Consider the following 17,979-nt stretch of genomic DNA (forward strand, 5'->3'; position numbering starts at 1 on the left):
GTCTCCAAGATGTTTGCCCTTGGGGTAATTGAGTCCTCAAGCAGTCCTTGGGCCAGCCCAGTGGTCTTGGTCCCAAAGGCTGCAGCGCCGGGAGCCACACCCGAACTCCGGTTCTGTGTGGACTACAGAGGACTCAATTCAGTCACCAGGACTGACGCACACCCCATCCCCAGAGCTGATGAGCTCATAGATCGGCTAGGGGCTGCCCACTACCTCAGTATGTTTGATATAACGTCTGGGTATTGGCAGATCGCCTTGACCGATGGGGCCAAAGAGAGGTCAGCATTTTCCACCCCTGATGGGCATTACCAGTTCTGGGTTATGCCCTTTGGGATGAAAAATGCCCCTGCCACCTTCCAGAGGTTGGTCAACCAGGTGTTGGTTGGGCTGGATTCGTTCAGTGCAGCATACCTGGATGACATCGCAGTGTTCAGCTCCACGTGGGAGGAACACCTGCGCCACCTCTGGGAAGTGTTGATGGCGCTGCGGAGGGCAGGCCTCACGATCAAGGTGAGTAAGTGCCAGATCGGGCAGGGTTCAGTGGTGTACTTGGGGCACCAAGTTGGGAGTGGCCAGGTGGCACCCCTTCAACCCAAGATAGAAACCATCCTGAATTGGGAGTCGCCCAAAACCCAGACAGAGGTGAGAGCCTTCCTAGGTCTCACCGGGTACTACAGGAGGTTTGTCGAGGGGTATGACAACATGGTTGCCCCCTTGACGGCGCTGACTTCGAGGAAGCAGCCCAGGAAGGTGATCTGGACTGACACCTGTCAGAAATCTTTTGAGGCCCTGAAAGCTGCTATGTGCACGGCGCCCGTGCTTTTGGCTCCCAACTTCTCCAAAGAGTTTATCGTTCAGACAGACGCTTCAGAGCATGGTGTTGGGGCTGTTCTTTCACAGATTAATGAAGAGGGCCTAGATCAACCTGTAGCCTTTATTAGCAGGAGGTTACTTCCACAGGAACAGAGATGGAGTGCTATTGAGCGTGAGGCATTTGCTGTGGTCTGGGCGCTGAAGAAGCTAAGACCATACCTGTTTGGGTCTCACTTCCGGGTTCAGACAGACCACAGGCCCCTCAGATGGTTGATGCATCTGAGGGGTGAGAATCCAAAGCTGTTGAGGTGGTCCATTTCCCTACAGGGTATGGATTTCACGGTGGAACATCGCCCTGGTACAGATCACGCCAATGCTGACGGTCTGTCCAGATTTTTCCACCTTAGTAATGAGGAACTCCCTGGGTTAGGGTAGTTCTCCCCACTTTTCAGCTGGAGGGGACACATGTTAGACCTGGCACCTTGGCGTGAGTCTCCCTTCCACTTTTTTGTCGCTGTGCCTCATGTGTTTTGCTGGTGTTAGCTGCTCAGAGCACTGTGCCACTGCCAACCAGTGCCACAGTGCAAGTGCTCCCTATTTAAAATGTATATGTTGGTTGGATTCCATGATTGGCTTATTTGGTTTACTGTCAGACCCCAGTAAAGTGCACCAGGAGTGCCCAGGGCTTGTAAATACAAATGCTGCTGGTGGGCTTGCAGCACTGGTTGTGCCACCCTCAGAAGCGGCCTGGTAAAATGTATCTAAGGTCTGCCATTGCAGAGCCTGCGTGCAGTCTGGTACTGTTATGCTGACTGGGTAAGTGCACACACTTGCCAGTCCCTAAACCTTCCCTTAACTTCATATTAGTCACCCCTATGGTAGGCCCAAGGGCAGGGTGCATTGTAAGCATAAGGTAGGACAAGCCCTGATGTGTGTGGCATGTCCTAATAGTGAATTACAGCCATTTTCGTTTTTCACTATTGTAAGGCTACCTGTTCTCCATAGGCCAGAATGGGCTGTTAGAATTGTTACATTCTATGATCCTAACAGACCCAGGGAACATGGTAGAAATTCGAGTTTAGTATGCCTGAACTCAGAATAAAAAAATACATCTTTTAGTAAAGTTTATTTTAATATTCTGTGTTTGCAAATACCACTTTTAGAAAGTTGGTATTTGCTTGCTTGACCATTTCAGCCCACCTCTGCTATGATGTGTATCTGCCTGTCTGGTTGTGTGAGTGACAGGGCTGGGGAAACCCAGAGGGGCAGGGCTAGGTAGCCTGGTGGCGAATAGGAAGATTGGCAGTCAGATGGGTGGGAGGAGTACACCTGGGCTCTGAATAGGGTTGTGCTCTGCTACCACAATGCTGGCTCCACCTCCTGCGGAGCGGCTGATGTCTCTGCCCTGCACCCTGAATAGAAAGGCAAAGTCATGTCAACAGAGTGCTCAAGAACTGGTTTGGACTGGGCAAAGGCCCCTCAACCCCAGAGGAACAAAGGAATTAGGGGTATAAGTATTGGGACCCTGCTCCCAAGAAATTAGATCCTGCTGAAACAAGAAGAACCTCTGCCAGAGGAGAAGGAACTGGGAAAGCTGTAGGAGGAGTACTGTCCCTGACCTGGGGGATTGGCCTGCAGTGGTTGCCTTGCTGCTGAAGGAGAGGAGAAAGACTACTAAAGACTTTGCTTCAACTTGTGCTTTAAAAAGATCTCAGAGGGCATGAACTGAGCTTGCCCCCTGAACGAAGTCCCAGGACCAGTGGACTTCACCCCCAGCTCCCCATAGTCTTTTGGAAGTGCCTGCTGCTGTTGTTGGGCCTTCTGAGGGACTGCGTGTCGCAAGGAGCTGGAAGCGCGACGCAAGGAAGAGAAGCATGCCGCCGTCGGAGCTGTTGCCGTCACATCTCGCAGAGAGTGTCGCCGCGTCAGCATCGCATCGAGCGGAAGCGTCTCGCATCATTCCGGAAGTGTCTCGCAACGCCGAAGAAGCGTGTCGCCATTGCAGCCACCATAGCTGTCGCATTGCACCGCATCGAGAGAAGAGTCTCGCATCGAGGAGGAAGCGTTTCGCCATCGCAGCCATCGTAGTTGTCGCATTGCACCGCATCCAGAAAAGCGCCTCGCATCCACGGAGAAGCGTGCCGCCGTCGGAGCCGCTGTCTTCGCATCTCGCAGAAGGGGTGTCGCCGCTGCAGCACCGCATCGAGCGGAAGCGTCTCGCAACGTCGGAGAAGAGTGCCGCTGGCAAGGCCGCTGTCGTCGCATCTCGTCAAAGGTGACGCCGCTGTAGCTGACGCATCGAGTCGAGCCTTCTCGCAACATCGGAGAAGCGTAACGCTTCTGGAAGATCCAGTCTTTATTTCTTTTGCACCAAGAACTTCAACGCATCTGCATCACTGCAACACTTTGGTTGCCCTGCGTGTTGCATCTAAGGTACATTGACTTAAAGTGTCGCATTTAAGAACTTAAGAGAAACTAAGCAATCTTCTACCAACTAAGCAACCGTATTGTGTATTTTTAATCGTTTAATGGTCTTGTGATAATCCTATTTAAAGAATCCCTATTTTTAATATAAATACCTGTGTGGTGTCGATTTGTAGTGTTGTCACTTGGTTACTGTATGTGTTCACAAATGCTTAACCTATAACGCTCTGAGATAAGCCTTGTCTGCTCGCGCCAAGCTACCTAGAGGGTGAGCAGGGGTTGTTTTAGTAGTGTAACCCCTTACCCTGACGAGAGGAAAGGTTCCCTGCTTGTCACAAGTACCTACCTGTGCCAACCAGAGATCCCGGATTCTAACACTGCCTAACAATATGGATGACACGTGACTGGGACACCGTGTCGTCCTCCTTGTCTTGTGTAACGTTTCCTATATATCGGTTTACACACTTGTATGATTCATTCTCTTTGTATAATATGTGTGTGATATAAAGTGCTCTGATGCATAAAATAATTAAATCCATGCGAGGCAGGGGCTAGGGAGAGATGAGGGGCACTCTTGAAGGGTGGGAGTGTGAGAATCCATGAAAAAGGTGGTCACTGGAGGGTGTCAACAAAGATTGTGCACTCTGCACCGATAGTCCTAAAGCGGCCCTGAAAGGACATATTCTTACTGGAACTCAGCGAACAATTTTGCGGCTAAGGATTACTAAAACTAGCACATAATGGAATAATGTTTCTTCGCATCACTGGTAAAGAATATATCCCAAGAGTAGAATAGGACGAAAATATAAAATCACGAGAACGCTCCTCCTTATTAAGAAATGAATTATTTTGTGCATTAATGCAATAAATATAGGCGCTTCAAAGCCGGACAGCATGGTAAATTATTATAGTGAATAATTTTCATTCGTTTTATATTGCTCTTACAAAGGGCAAAACATTGCCAAAATTGAAATGCACTGCAGCACTTTAAGGACACCCAAACAGAAATTCCAATTTCCATCTATGGGAAAAAAATAGAACGCACTTCAAAACCATAATGCATTCCGATTTGTTCGCAAGTAAAAATATTAAAGCAAATGATTTTAAATATATACGGGCAAACGAAAACAAACACACGACAGTTAACGATTTCAGCACGCTTCTCAGAATTTCTATACGACTTTTAACTAAACGGTATGAAAAAGCCACAATATAACACCAACAGAAAAGGAAAGATACAATAAATTAAACGTTGCCAACATCCCAGTAAAAGTTATAAATTCATGCTTAGAAAAAACACTAAAAAGTGCTGCATAAAATAGTCCCTCACAGTGCAGGTGAAAACACAAACCTTCAGGTACAAAGAGTGCACAGGCAGCATTCCACCACTCAACATAGGTGTAAGTGCCAACAAGTAATGACAAGCCAGCACTAAGACAAGATATGCAAGCCTAGACAAGTAGCCATAAAGAAAACACCTGCTTCCACAGTGAATGTATGGGACCTTGAGGCTGATCAGTGTGTGATTGCCTATACAAACAACCAATGACACATAGGGCCTGATTACGAATTTGACAGTGCAAGAGCGGGAATGCCATGCCGACGGCCTACTCCCGCACTGGCAAATCTGTGTGCACACCGTCCGCCAGATTACTACATATTTTGTCACTGGCGGGCTGTTCTTTGGCTTTGCCACAGTGGTGCCTATAGGCACCGCAGTGGGAACATCAAAAACCGTACCTGCACAGCATGGACTTATGCAGTCCATACCATGCAGGTACTGGGGTGCATCCACATCCCTGCATGCACCCCATTGCCCTGAGGGCCCCCTTTGTTTCCTCTCTGCCGCTATTTTCATGGAGAAGAAACCACAACTGTCGCAGAGAGGAAACTCGTAATATGCTTGGCTGGACCACGGTGGACCGCCAAGCATATTGCGGCCTCAAGACTGCCACTCCCTGGCGGTTGCGGTGGAGCAATGGTGGTCCGACCACCCTAATTGTGACAGAGCGGTTGGACCGCTGGTGTGGAAGTGACTGTACTGCCACTGCTGCGCCCCCTGAGTCGGCGGTCCGACTTGTAATTAGGCCTATAGAGAGGCAAGGACAAGGCCACTTTTCACCATGAATGTATATACTATTAACTTCACTAAAAACATAAGGCTGAGGTCAGTTAAAGCTTCTCTGGGCCAGACTTAAAACTAACTTTGTCCCGACGCGGTGGCCCTATTTCACTTAGGGACAATTGACACGCCAAGTGATTATCATACTGCTAAATATTCATAATAATGTTCATCATTACATATCCCAACAATTGCAAACAGAGGGATGCCAGAGCACCTTCAAAGAATGCATTGCTTTAGTTTGACCCCAAGCTACTCCAGGCAGCCAGGCGTGGCGCTTGGGATTCCCTTCAGAACGGTATCTGAAGCACAGGCAGTCTGACGTTCTCTTGGAAGCACATCAGACATTGCATTTTGGTCTTTCCCCTTCCTTTCACTGATAACACACGAATTATGTGTGTTGTGTTCTCCTCCCCTGTACTCTCGCTTATTTTTGAACTGTCTCTGTCTGCTGTAGTGCTTGTGTGTTAGCACAGAGGAGCAGTGGCCAACTGCTGCTGAAGGGGACTAAATGACCTTAAGTTATTGTCTGGAATGTTGCTTCCTCTTCCAAAGGATACATCGACTTTCCAACTCTCCCCACTGATCTCTTCCAACTTCCCCCCATGTCACATTCTTTGTTAAATTAAAGCTCATCATTTCTCTTCTGACTCGTTCTGTTTGAAATTGTGTTTTCAAAAAGCGATAGGAGCCAAAATCAAAGTTTGGCAAAGGCATTGACCAGTGTTTTAGCAAACTACCTGGCGAACATGCCTTCAGAAACACACAGAGGAGTGGGATTAGAGTGATCTATACAAGTCATTCCCCCGAGAGCCCAGCTGCTCCTTTTCTTTTCATGTCAGGGCTGGAATGCACTGTCTGTAAGAAGATGATGTGCATAGCAGGACACACAAAAACAAGTCTTCAGCCCAAAGATGGGCTTGAGTTACAGGCAGCTACAGATAACAGTTCTTGGGCAAAGTTACAGCTCTCACATTCTCTGACATGCGTTTTGGGTCCTGAGCTAAACTTCCTTTCTGCAACTGGTTTACATGATGTGTTCTGCTTCATACATTCATCAAATAAAATAAAATAAACTAATATCAAATGAATATTAAACTGTCTTTATATAGGTGGAAACAGTTGCCTTGTACATTAAGCCTTGTGACCGTTGCCATGCTTTCTTCAAATGACATTTTGTAAAAAGCATACATGAGGTTACATTTTTGCAATTCATAATGAGGCCTCGATAGCAGAACTCCGCTAAGTGGCCAAAAATCTAAGCCACGTCAGGCGGAGTTCTGCAAGCAGTGGAGTGTGTTAGGTTGCGCCGTTCGAGATGATTTTTAGTGCCTGGTGTTTGTCCAGCGTGAATGGCATCTTGTGCAGCACAACAGGGTGCTGCTTCTTTCTGTGGCTCGAGAAGGCTTTCTACTCGAGCGGCAGCCTCCTCAACACGAATGGATGGTTTCTGAACGCAAGCAGCCGTGACTATCTGCAACCGCCTGCGTTGTGAGATCTCACTTGGAGGTGGTCTAGCGTTGGATTTTACTCGCTCACACTCGCCAACTTTTGGAACTCAGCAGGCTCTGCAGAGTGCAGAAAACTCTGCAAAACCCACAAATGGAGCGGAGTTCACCACCCAGGCCTATTAATAATGTGCTACTTGTGTGAATAGACAATGAAATGGGGTTTTGTACCTTCCCTGGTGCCACTTTGCAACTTAATTTTTTTTGTTTTTTGCAGAGTTTTATATAGCGCGAACTTGACCCGAATCCAATCAGGTATCAGAGCGCTTTACATACCACCAGTTACGTTACATGAGGACACACATTCATTCTTTGTTAGGCACGGGGCGATTAGGTGATTTGCCCAGAATCACAGGATGTTCAGCTTCATTACCGAGACTCGAACGCAGTCCCCCAGGTCCGGGGTAGAGTGCCCTAGCCGTTAGGCCAATTCCTCTCCCCATTTGCACTAGGAGTGAAAAAAGAACAACTTCGCTAGCTGGCCAGTGCAGCAGTAACATTTTGCAAAAACACACATTTTTTTTTGCTGCTCAATTGGTGCAACTGATGGTGCAGAACTACTAACTCAACACTAGCTCTACAATGCAAGCAATGAGTCCCTAGAATATACTCCTCGAAATCTATGTCTTTGAGTTGACAGTAGCAAAACTTGCCATTAGAACATCTGAACGGATACATGGTGAGGTAGCACAGCTTGTGGGAAATTGAATGTAGAGCTGAAAGTTCAGTGACACAATGTCCCAATGACAACCAGTTCCTCATTCTATTATTCTGGCAGTTTGGATATTTTTTCTAGTTCATGTCAGTCGTGTTGCATCTCTCCTGACTTGTGCTCTGTTTGAGTATGGCTTGTTGCTCACCAACAAAGTGCTAGGTGCTTTGTTAGGTGCAGGGATTCATCCAAATTGGTACTCCTGTATCATAGGTGTCCTACTGAGCTTGCAACCAGTCTGTGTTTATTGCTGATTTAAGAAGAGGGGTACAAGTCTTGGCCTGAACCTCACTGAGGAGGCTGGGTGTCCCTGATGAAAAAGAATGTTATGGCTCCCTGAGTGCTTTCTGTGTGTGTTTCATTGTATGTGTTATCTGTATAGCCTGTACCCAGCCAAAAGGCAGCACAGTGCTATATGTGTGTGTCTGTGCAATGGTGCTCTCGTGCAGAGTGAAAAGGGGGAATCGTTCCTGTATTGCGGTCAGCCCTGTGTGTACATTGTTTTGCACAGAAAGGACAGTATCAGAAAGAGTGGAAGGTTGTCATACCTGTATGAACTTAGCTCCTAAATTGTAGAGTGCTCCACCAGGTGAGTGGTATTCAGAGATATCTTTCTCTCCTTGCCTTGCCTGTCCCTTGTACTGCTCCTTAGATTCTCCTCCCAGTGATTCCAAGAGTAGTGTCTAACTTTGAATCATCCCATAGAGGATGGACTCTTTACTGTAAGTAACTCAAACTGAACCTGTTTCATCAGGTCATGATGTGATCTGGCCAGAGAACAACTCTTGGCCAAATACTTTGACCTAAGAACATGGCTTGACACACCTTAAATAGGAAGGCTGGTTCACCTGCATTTGCAGTGATGTCACCTTTGGACGTCAGTTTTTTTGCAATGTCAGAGCTGGTGCTTGCGTCGTCACCTACTCTTCTAAAGCACTTAAAGTGAGGTGATGGCTCTAGAGGAAGGTGGGTGATTTGCAATTTATTGGCAAACGACCTATTAACACCCCTCTCTAAATCAAACTGTTAACAGCTCAGTGAGTGACCATGCCGAAGAAGCATAAGGAGGAGGACAATACTCCATTTTGTAGAAGGTAATACTAAGAGAGATGAAAAGCAGGATGTGTAGGCACTTACTGTGGTTGCTTTTGAGAAGATATTTTTGATTCTAGAAAGTTTACAGAACAGCCTCTAGTGGGGAAGTACAAATGGAGTCCCAATGCTATAGTATGAACTTCATGGGATGCTCTTGCTCAGCGCTCACTAGCCATTGCAAACATTCAGGGCTTGATTTTCTCAACCACATGTATTCTATAGTAGAGGAAATTCAGTCACTTACTTCTTATACAGATCCAGCCATTGCCTTAAAAAAATGTAAAACATAGGATTTTCTTTTACCACCAAACTCTAATTCAAGCCATCCATCTCCAAATAACAACGTGTTGAGCTGGCGTTACCCCAGCACCAACTGTTGTTGCTAGTCACAGGACTTCAATAGCCTTTGCCAGGCATTTCTCAAGATGTGCTGTTTATTGAGCCTTCAGTGTAAAGTCTCATCACAGTGTGCAAACACTCCTGCAGGGCTGAAGGGGGATGGGAGCACACTGCCACACCTCCCAGCACAGTCTGCCCCTTAGCATTGTGGTAAATGTAGTTCACTGTAAATGCTTACTTGAATATTAGCTGTGGTTTTTCACCAAAGTTGGTGCAGGTTAGTGCTGTAAATCTCTATACACATGTTTCTGGATATTATCCTTCATTAGTAGAGCTAAAAACACGAATTTCATCAGGGTTTGCTGGGAAAGCTACCACAGTCCTCTCAGGTCTCAGTACCTCACACTGGTTAAGATCACTTTTAAGTAATATAATGTGATTTGTTCATGTAACAAGTGTGAAGGGGGTGGGTTAACACCTTCATTTACTTTAGCTATTTGTTTTTATTCAATTCAATTTTGTTATTGGTCTCAAATTTTCTAAACATTTGTCTCATATAGTGTAAATGTTAGATTTAATGTTAATGTTAATGTTATGGGGTGCTTATAAAGCGCAAACAATCATCCCAATGGGATATCACGGCGCTATTGTTGCAGACAAAAGTGTGTAGGTAATGCGGGGAAGTGCCAAATGATTACGTTTTTAGTCGGGTTTAGGGAAGAGGAACGTTTTTAGCTGTTTCCTAAAGGATAGGTAATTAGTTATTAGTCTGAGGTGCACTGGTAGATTGTTCCAACTGTTAGCCGCCAGGTGGGAGAAGGCTCGCCCTCCCATCTTTGCGGTTTTGACGCGTGTGGTTCTGGCTCTAGCAGTAGATTGAGAAAGTAGATTTCTGGATGGGAAATAGAGTGTGACTTTGTTTTTTAGGATGCACGGGCCTGTATTATGTAGTATTTTATATGTTGTGCAAAGTAGCTTAAATAGAGCTCTTTGTCGAATCGGCAGCCAATGCAAATCCCTCATGCAGCTCTTGGCTGAGTCAAATTTTCTTTTATTACATATTGCCTTAGCTGCGGCATTTTGTACAGTTTGTAATTTAGTGAAAAGATAGTCATTCATTCCTACAAACAGAGAGTTTCCGTAGTCTAACCTACTCATTAGTAGGGATTGGGCCAGAATCTTTCTGCAGTCCAATGGTATCCAGGGGAAGACTCTCCTCAGCATTTTTAAAAGTGCAAAGCCTTTACCACATGTTGTGGATACGTGGGTTTTCATGCTTAAAGCTGTGTCTAAAGACACCCCTAGATTCTTGGCAGTTGGAGTCGGGTCTGGGGGGGTGCCTAATGTAGTAGGCCACCAGCTGTTGTCCCATAGCTGGGAATGTCTGCCAAATAGCATTATTTCAGATTTGTCTGCGTTGAGTTTCAGACAATGACTATGCATCCAGGTGGCTAAATCAGTAAGGCAGTTGAGTAATCTGCCTTTGGGGTCATTCTCCTCATCCAGTGAGATCATCAGTTGGGTGTCGTCTGCATAAGAGCAGATCTCGACACCCCATTTTCGCCCTATTTTGGCCAGTGAGGACACAAATATGTTGAACATGGTGGGGCTTAACGAGGCCCCTTGTGGGACCCCATACTTGATGTTCCGGGGAGGGGATTGAAAATCACCCATCTGTACTGATTGCGTCCTATCTTGGATGAAGGACTGTAGCCATCCTAAAGCTTTTTCCCGAATTCCCTTTGCTGCTAGGATTTCTAGTAGATGATTGTGGGGTACCGTGTCGAAAGCCGCCGAGAGGTCCAAAAGTATCAGGGCCACTGTTTTCCCTTGATCTACCATGGTTCTGATGTTGTCTGTTACAGCTAGGAGGGTTGTCTCCGTACTATTGTTTGTTCGGAACCCTGTTTGGGATATATCCAATAAATCATTGATTTCTAAGAAGTGGGACAACTGTCTGTTGACCAGTTTTTCAAGTACTTAGGGGAGTTGGGAAATGGGTCGGTAGTTTGCAGGATTGTTTACATCAGTTCCCACTTTTTTTAATAGAGGGGTCACTATGGCATTCTTCCAGATTTTGGGGAATTCGGCAAGATTTAAGGAGGAGTTCAAAGCTTTTGTAACTGCCGGACATATTATCGGGGTCAGTTGTGAGAAAATGAAATGAGGACATGGGTCTGAGGGGGAGCCTGATTTTATCTCTAACATGACTTTACTCACTTCTTCTTCTGAGAAGGGGCCAAAATTGAGGCAGTTAGCCTGCAGGGAGGGTGGTCCCTGAGGTTCTATGTATATCGACTTGGTGTTTAAAAATGAGGTGTAGATTGTATCTATTTTGTTGCAAAAGTAATCATTGATTTTATTACAATTTTCTTGAGAAGGAGGGAGGTTGGATGAGAGACCCATGGGACTGCATAGTTCTTTGACAATTTTGAAGAGTTCTTTCGAGGAGTTTTTGTTTTCTATGATTCTGTGCGAGAAGTATTCCTTCTTTGCCTTCCTAATAGCTTTATTATAGAGTGTGTGTTCTTTTTTGTAGATGGCTCTGGCGTCGTCGGTTTTATTAAGTCTCCATCTATGTTCGTATAGTGTGCATTTTCTTTTCATTGTTTTTAGTTCTTGTCCATACCATTTCTCAGATCTAGTAGATCTTTTTTTGTGTTGGGTGACAGAGCAGTGATCAAGAGCCTTACTAATGTTAGACTGGAGTAACTCTACTTCGTCATTCGGGTCGATGATAGTTGTATTTGGGTGTGAAAAATCTTGCTGAAATTTTTCGATCGAGAATCTTTTCCAGCTCTTTGTTTTAGATGAAATCCAAGTTCGAGGTTTTGATTTTTTGGAAAATAATTTAAACGAAAACTCGATTAAGGAATGGTCTGTCCAGATCATTGGTTTTATAGTGTTAATTTCAATGGAGTCTATATTAGAAAAGATTAAATCTAATGTGTGTCCTGCTGTATGTGTGGGCTTATCGATTCTCTGAGTGAGCTGTAGAATTTTCATATCCTCTAGTAATTGTCTAGTAAGGGCATTGTTACCGTTATCATAGTGTATATTGAAGTCACCTATCAGCAGGAAATTTTTATTTTTCAGGCAGACTGGCATGATTTGTGCAAGGAGCTGGGCACAGAAATCCAACGTACTGCCTGGGGGATTGTAAATTATTGCTCCTCCGAGCAGAATGTTGGTGTTTATGGATACCGAGAAGGCCATAGCTTCATGACTATTGACCTGTGTGATTGCCTCCTGTCTGCAGGAGAGGGAGTCTTTGAATAATAAAGCTACCCCCCCGCCTCTCTTTTCTGTCCAGTTCAGGTGAAGTATTTTATACTCATTTGGGAGGGCAGTTGCAATATCGGGGGCGCTGTGGTGATCAAGCCACGTTTCTGTTATAAAAGCTAAGTCAGGGTTGATTTCAGTCAGGATGTCCCACATGTCCGTAGCATGTCTGGGAAGTGATCTGGCATTGATGTAGATGCATTTCAGGATAAAATTTGGGGTATTTATTGTAGTGGGCTCGAGCCAGCTCATACTCTCCCATCTGCAATTAATGCAGCCGAAGGGGCCTGAGGTGTTTACCGGTCCCATTCGTGTGCATCGTGCTGGGTTATCAATTGTTTTATTATTGAGGCTTTTAAGCTCATCGCTGGAGTAGTGTATGCGGTGGTTCGTATTACCTTGGCTGGGGCTGCCTGTTTGTACAGGGGGTATGGCCCCTGGTCCCGGCCCGTCGCGGACGGGCGCAGACGGGCTTGCCTTTGGCGCGCCTTCGGCGCGCCGGCGGCGCGCCCGCTGCGCGCGTCCGCTGCGCGTTGCGCTGGGCATCGTCTTTTAACTTGTTTTGCTTGAAACTGATTGGGGGGTTGGACCGGAAGTGCCGGCCCCCTTTTGTTGCACGTGACTCCCTCCACACAATCCGAAAAATCGGTGGTGGACCGGGGAGAATGTGCGTCTGACAGCGGTAAGGGTGCGGTACGATAGAATGTGAGGTTAAAAGTGGATTTACTAAAATGAACACAATATCACACAATGTTTAAAAGACTAAAAACAATGTTTTTAAAAATATCGTGTAAGTCTTACTGAAAGCGACGTTGGGAGCCCTTTACCAGGCGCTCCAACTAGCAGTCAAACAGTGGTTTAAATAACACAGAGGGCCCTTTGCCAGGCGCTCCTCTAACGTAACCAGCAGGCGCTCTTGCTCTCGCTCTCACCGTTGCTTTAAGCGCGTCCGCTGCGCGTTGCGCTGGGCATCGTCTTTTAACTTGTTTTGCTTGAAACTGATTGGGGGGTTGGACCGGAAGTGCCGGCCCCCTTTTGTTGCACGTGACTCCCTCCACACAATCCGAAAAATCGGTGGTGGACCGGGGAGAATGTGCGTCTGACAGCGGTAAGGGTGCGGTACGATAGAATGTGAGGTTAAAAGTGGATTTACTAAAATGAACACAATATCACACAATGTTTAAAAGACTAAAAACAATGTTTTTAAAAATATCGTGTAAGTCTTACTGAAAGCGACGTTGGGAGCCCTTTACCAGGCGCTCCAACTAGCAGTCAAACAGTGGTTTAAATAACACAGAGGGCCCTTTGCCAGGCGCTCCTCTAACGTAACCAGCAGGCGCTCTTGCTCTCGCTCTCACCGTTGCTTTAAGCGCGTCTGCTGCGCGTTGCGCTGGGCATCGTCTTTTAACTTGTTTTGCTTGAAACTGATTGGGGGGTTGGACCGGAAGTGCCGGCCCCCTTTTGTTGCACGTGACTCCCTCCACACAATCCGAAAAATCGGTGGTGGACCGGGGAGAATGTGCGTCTGACAGCGGTAAGGGTGCGGTACGATAGAATGTGAGGTTAAAAGTGGATTTACTAAAATGAACACAATATCACACAATGTTTAAAAGACTAAAAACAATGTTTTTAAAAATATCGTGTAAGTCTTACATGTTTCAGATGAGAATCAATGTGTTACACTTGCAATTTTCACATTTCCCCAAAATATTTAAGTGAAGCGTACATGCATTTGCACTTGCATCTGTTTTTATTCCAGTGCTTAGAGATATACATGTGGTTGCAAATTTCCGTTATTTGTATTGATATTGATTAAGATCCATATTAAGTTATATTTCTTCAATATACCTTACAGGCTTGAGAGGAAGCTTAAGAGAGAGTTACAATTATTTGTATGAAGTAAGGCTCCCATTGTAATATCCTACCCGTTTCCATACAGGCCCCACCTACAGAAGTAAACCAACATGTTTTAACTCATATATATTGCCTTTCATGGTCAACATCAGGACAATGCAGGATTACTAATCCAGCACACTTGTACTATCCATCCTGTTGCAGATAAAGGGAATACGTCTGTCCTGGTATCTGCAGAGGCTGATCAAGAAGATTCAAAGAAAAGAATATGCTGTCAAGAACCCTTAGGGGCTTATTTACAAGCCCCTTGCGCTGCCAGTGCGTCATTTTTAATATGGGAAAAAGTGACGTACCGGCGGGGACAGAGGCTTGTAAATAAACCCCTTAATTTCTAACATTTGAACTGTCACATGTGCAATGTGCAGCCACACAGTCACTCGTCTACCATGAAATGTGAGGCATCAGCCTCAACAATGTATAGCAACATGGGGTCCAGGTAGCATAACAGTGGAGCTGTGAAAAACACTTGGGGGCATAGTTACATGCCCTTTCCGCCACAGGAGCATCACTTTTTGTGACATTCCCGTTGCGATTGGGGCTTCACCTTATTTACAACTCGACGTTAAGCCGCTTAACGTGGCTTAATGCCGCCTTGTAAATAAGGCTTCCTTTCACGCTACACTTAGTGTGAAAGGGGTGGGTAATGGGTATTGTAGTTGGCGTTCTGCCACAACACCCATTGATTTTGACACTGCCCCCTATTTACAAGGGTGGCGTGAATGGGAAGCAGTGCCAAAATGAACATGGTGAAACAAGGAGAAATGCTTTATTTCTCCTCATTTTGCTGTTTCTATGTGTGCTGCACTGTGCAGTACACATAGAAACAGTAAATTGCCATGAATGGTTGTTCATGTGCAGGAAGGTGCCCCATCCGGCACATAAACAATCATTAAAGACATGACGATTTGCAACTTCTATGTGTGCCGCACAATGCAGCACACAAATCGCCATTCTGGATGGTTTATGTGCAGGAAGGGACACCTTCCTGCACATGAATACACATTCCCTCAACGCAGGCACCCTTGCACTATGGTGCAAGGGTGCCTGCGTTGGCGCTAGGCAGCTGAATTTAGCGCCAGTCAGGAAGAAACAGAGGGAACTGCCGTATGATTGGAAATATGGCTCATCCCTGCCTTTCTAAAGTGACGGAGCGCGGCTTAAGCAATTTTGGCTTCCTTTCAGCTTCTTAGGTCCAATGGAAATCCACTTGCTTATTACACTGTCATGTTATAGCAAAGATGGTGTTTGAAAATCACAAAACTAAGTGCCTGCAGAAGTAAGCAAACCCAAGAAATCTATGCATGTCTTTTATTTTTAGAGTTTTGCAATTCAGAACACAGTTTTGACTGTCCAGCTGAACAACAGTTTAGCATAAAGGTGATTTTTTAAGTTGTTTCAATACCTCTTGCACATGCTGAACATCTATGTCTGACTAGGAATAGATCAGGATGTCCTCAATATGTCAATATGGACAACCATTTAGATATCCAAAGAAGAAAAATCCTATTTATGGAGTTTTAAAAGCAACCAAGTCATTACAGAATCCAAAAGACGTGTTACCTGTAGAAACCACAATTTGTATGAAATTGATATGGTTCCAACAGGAGCAATGCTAATTTCGTAATTTCCTGAACTCACTGTCAACAAAGGAAATGACATTATGCTGATCAGCAGTAGTCTTGGGGAAAGGGACATAGGACAAGAGAGAGACTTATAACAGCTGGGATCACCCTGTGCTGCAGAAGTGTAGATAAGTAAAATAAGAAACAGAATTTCATCAGCTGAATCACAAATAATCATTGTAAAACTGACATATGACACATCTTGTAGCAAACTCTGTATTGCCGACTCTCTACAGGTGGTTGAGACTCTGGGACTTGCTAGCACTGAATATACACACTAAACTCCTATAATAGAAATAACCTGACCACAAATACATCTCTCTCTCTCTCTCTCTCTTTCTCTTTCTCTCTCTCTCTGTCTCTTTATCTCTCGCTCTCTCTCTCTCTCTATATATATATATATATAATTCACTGAAAAAACCATAGGTTTCAGGTACGTTATAGTTAGGAATTAGCATTTAAAAAAACCTTCGAAATTCACTTAAAAAACCATAGGTTTCAGGGGCATTATAGTTAGCTGGACTTTTCACTCGTACAAAACCATTGAAATTCCCCCGTTATAGTCAGTTCAGCTAACTATAACTCGTGCACCCGCAATGCACTGCTGATGACGTCACATATTACATCACTCATGACCTGGTCAGTGACATCACTCATGACATCACTGATGACATCTCAATTGACATCAGTCATGACATCACTGATGACATCTTCCAGTGAATGTGTGTTTTTCTGAAAATTACATATGTTTTATATATGTATATATATATGTATATCTCAAGGTCGATGGAATAATAAATGGATATATAAGTGTCTAAATGGATGATTTGTTTTTGAAAAATTGATTGTATAACTGACTGATTAAGTGTATCTTAGTGAATACATGGCTTAGCTAGTAATGTTTAAATATGTAAATATCTGTATCAGTCTCTCACTTTGTGTATAAGTGGCTGCATGGGTTGGTGAGTAGCTACATGAGTGTCTATATAGGTTATTAGTTGGTTTTTTGAGCATCAGTATGAGTGTCTGAGTGTCTGTATAGTTCGGTGGGGGTATTACGTAGTGCATAGGTGCATGAATGAGTGACTCACTGTTTGTATGTGTTGAAGACAGCATGTGTTCAGGACTGTATGGGTGGATGAGTGTGAGCATGGGTGTGTTAGTGAGTGAATGACTGTCTCAATAGTGTCTTTATGAGTAACTACATATGTTTTAAACTAGTATATGTGACTATTGGTGTATATAAGTGAGTATATGTGAGAGTGAGAGATTGGAAGAGTTCCTGTATAAATAAGTATGTGTTTCTATAAGTGATTGTTTAAAAGACTAAGTATGTGTAAGTTTCCGTAGAAGTAAGTGTGGTGGTGTGTGTATAACTGTATTTGCAAGTAAATGGATGTTTGATTCTTTATTAGCATGAGTGACTATGTGTGTGAGTAACTCTATGGATGAGTGGCGTTGTGTAAAGTGCAAGAAGAAGGATAACGTTCAGAAAGAACAAACAGAAGAGCAGAAAGAAGCCTTGTTGCAAAATCATCCTGTACCCTCAACTTTTTCAGACGGATACTGGTGGTAACTGAGTCTGACTAACCAGTCCTAGAGCCAGTGCTATGTTAAAAGACACTCAGAATACAGTGAAAACACCTACATACACTAGGGAACACTATGCATTGGGGTCCCCCTGTGATTAGCATGACCTCCTCTGTAAGCCCCTAGTATATAATAGGGCAGGGGATTAAAACTACCTCTTAAAACGTGCCACAGGACGTGTTTGCACATGACACCTCAGGCCCCGTCCCCTCCCTTCCCCACTGTGTAAACACGCCCTGTGGCCGTTTTAAGTTGGGAGATTAAGTCCCCTTGAATCCTGAGGGTCCCTAGGGTCCAACTAGACCACTAGGTACCTCCAGTAAGCGCCACAGAGCTGCGTTGCAGTGAGATGTAAAAAGGGGCACGGCCAAGACCACCTCTCTGCAACGCAGCGCAGTGGCGCTTACTGGAAGCACCTGGTGGGCTAGTTGGCTCCCAGGGTCCCTCAGGATTGAAGGGGAATTATTTCCCCAACTTAAAACGCGCCACAGGGCATGTTTGCACACATTAACTCAGGCCCCGTCCCTTCCCTTCACCACTGTGTAAACACGCCTTGTG

General features: G+C 45.0%; 1 pseudogene; it reads left to right on the plus strand.

The window, feature by feature from the left end:
* The window catches only part of LOC146816758 (small ribosomal subunit protein eS1 pseudogene), a 30,174-nt pseudogene extending 15,737 nt beyond the window's left edge, over nt 1–14,437 (plus strand).
* The last annotated feature ends 3,542 nt before the right edge of the window (nt 14,438–17,979 follow it).

The sequence above is a fragment of the Triturus cristatus genome, chromosome 6 (assembly GCF_964204655.1).
Source record: "Triturus cristatus chromosome 6, aTriCri1.1, whole genome shotgun sequence".
Classification (NCBI taxonomy): Eukaryota; Metazoa; Chordata; class Amphibia; order Caudata; family Salamandridae; genus Triturus; species Triturus cristatus.